This window comes from Podarcis cretensis (assembly GCF_951804945.1).
Source record: "Podarcis cretensis genome assembly, chromosome: 5".
Classification (NCBI taxonomy): Eukaryota; Metazoa; Chordata; class Lepidosauria; order Squamata; family Lacertidae; genus Podarcis; species Podarcis cretensis.
In genome coordinates, this window is record NC_137174.1 from 18,751,279 (window position 1) to 18,753,532 (window position 2,254).

General features: G+C 43.7%; 1 long non-coding RNA gene across 1 annotated transcript; it reads right to left on the reverse strand.

Annotated features, from left to right (window-relative positions):
* Positions 1-211: 211 nt before the first annotated feature.
* LOC307216623 lies at positions 212-2,040 on the reverse strand. Its single transcript, XR_013839229.1, has 2 exons — positions 1,787-2,040; positions 212-309 (listed from the first exon to the last, which is right to left on the reverse strand). It is a non-coding gene; the product is annotated as an uncharacterized lncRNA (long non-coding RNA).
* Between the last annotated feature and the right edge of the window lie 214 nt (positions 2,041-2,254).

A 2,254-nucleotide genomic window follows, 5' to 3' on the forward strand; every position in this document is an offset into this window, starting at 1 on the left:
CTTAGGACCAGCCACTGTTTCATCAGGTGGGAGAACTGATGGATCTAACTGACCAATCCTAACTGGTCTTGTGTTTTGTGTGCTTTCAAACTGTCCTGAAATCCGATGATATGGGGCATGTATATAATGTCAAGCAAATCCTGACTTAATACTCACAACGGCACGCTCAATGTAAAAGAAACCATGGGAAAGCAGAACGGAGAGGTCATCATGAGCCATGGTGCTGTTGTCTCCTAATTCCTGGACAGAAAGGCCATTTTTAAATTGCTTCTATCGTTGTTCCCTCAGGGAATTCTCTGATGTGTAATTCTGTAGGGGGAACAGGAATTGCCTAAAAGAGAATTCACCACACTCCTGTCAAACTGCAATTTCCTAAACTCTTTGGGGGAAGACACAACTGTTAAACTTCTATAAAAATGATATGCCCCAACTTTAATGAAGACGGGTTTCATGGCAATGGACTGAAATAACCAGCTCCTTTCCTATCAGCACGATCTGAAGTAAGCATTGTCCTATTTTTGTCAAGTGGTTGACTGCAGGCAAATTGCTTGAGGATTTACCACTGTTCATTTGAATTATCAATATTGTCATTTATTTTTGCTTCTATGTTGTGATGATGGTGATCGATGATGATAATAATAATAATATATTAATTTATACTTAATTTACATTCCAAAATGGCTCCTTACTGGTTTAACTATAAAATCAATATATAATTAAAGCACACAATAACAAATCCCTTATAGGCTTTGAAGCAGTTTACGGAATATAAAAACCAGTTCTGGAAACATTAAAATAAACATGACAAAACAATCATATTAAAATGCTACAGGTGTGGAAAATGTATAAAATGGGCTTCTTCTACACCAGGTTTTGAATGTGTGGCTTTGACCACACTGTGTATCTGTCAGCAAAATTAGAAGGTGGCAGTGTGTGCAAGTAGATAAATAGGGACCGCTTACCAGCGGGAAGGTAAACGGCGTTTCCGTGTGCGGCTCTGGCTTGCCAGAGCAGCGATGTCACGCTGGCCACGTGACCCGGAAGTGTCTCCGGACAGCGCTGGCCCCTGGCCTCTTGAGTGAGATGGGCGCACAACCCCAGAGTCTGTCAAGACTGGCCCATACGGGCAGGGGTACCTTTACCTTTACCTTTTAGTGTGAGCAACAAATGTTTTTATTTGCTTAGTAATAATGATAATAATCACATATAGTTATTTAAAGTACGCCATGGCTCCCATTATCTTATTGTCTGCTTTTCCAGTTAAAGTATCCTAAAGATTATACACCGTAAGCATAAAAGAACAATAAAGAAGTTTCTTTTTCAATATATAACTACAAAGGTAAAGGTAAAGGGACCCCTGACCATTAGGTCCAGTTGTGACCAACTCTGGGGTTGCGACACTCATCTCGCTTTATTGGCCGAGGGAGCCAGTGTACAGCTCCGTCACGGGGATTTGAACCGCTGACCTTCTGATCGGAAAGTCCTAGGCTCTGTCATTTAACCCACAGCGCCACCTGTGTATAACTATACATTCCACTTAATTTTCAAAGCAACTCAGAGGGGGGAGGTTGCAGTCCGAAATACTATCAACCTACTGACTTATCCCCACAACCAACAATAAAAGAATGCATCCTAAAACAGCTTGAAAATAGAATTGATCGAAGCCTGAAATCACACTTTCAATAAAAGAGAAGCTAAGTTCTCAGTGCAAAAGAGAGTAAACAGGACAACTCATTGTTCGCAGCATGCAGAAAAGGCCCTCTGGGAGAGGAAGATTTCCACCTACAGCCTGTGTAACTTTTCAGCTTTGTTTTTGAACTGCAGAGTTGAACATTGTCTCCACCTGCCAGTGCTCTGAGGATGTTCCATGAAACTAGGTAGAGTCTGCCCACTGCGCTAGGGCTAGGGGGATGTCCCCCTGTTGCCTAGGCAACTGGACAATGCTCGCACTCTCCCTGGGCAGTGTCCTGAGGCTGCAGCCATTGTGGCAAGAGAGTGAGCATCACTCTGTTGCCTAGGCAACAGGGGGACATCACTCTTACTGGGTCAAAATGACACAGAGGACGAGAGAGAGAGAGAGAGAGAGAGAGAGAGAGAGAGAGAGAGAGAGAGAACGAGAACGAACAAACTGCAGGAGCAACAAGACAAAATTGTTGTCCCCCCCCCCCAGGAGGGGGCAGGCATTTTGCACGCACGCCGTTTGCGTTTCAAACCATTTTAGTCGCAGGCCCAGCCCTAGAACCGTGCCGGCAAA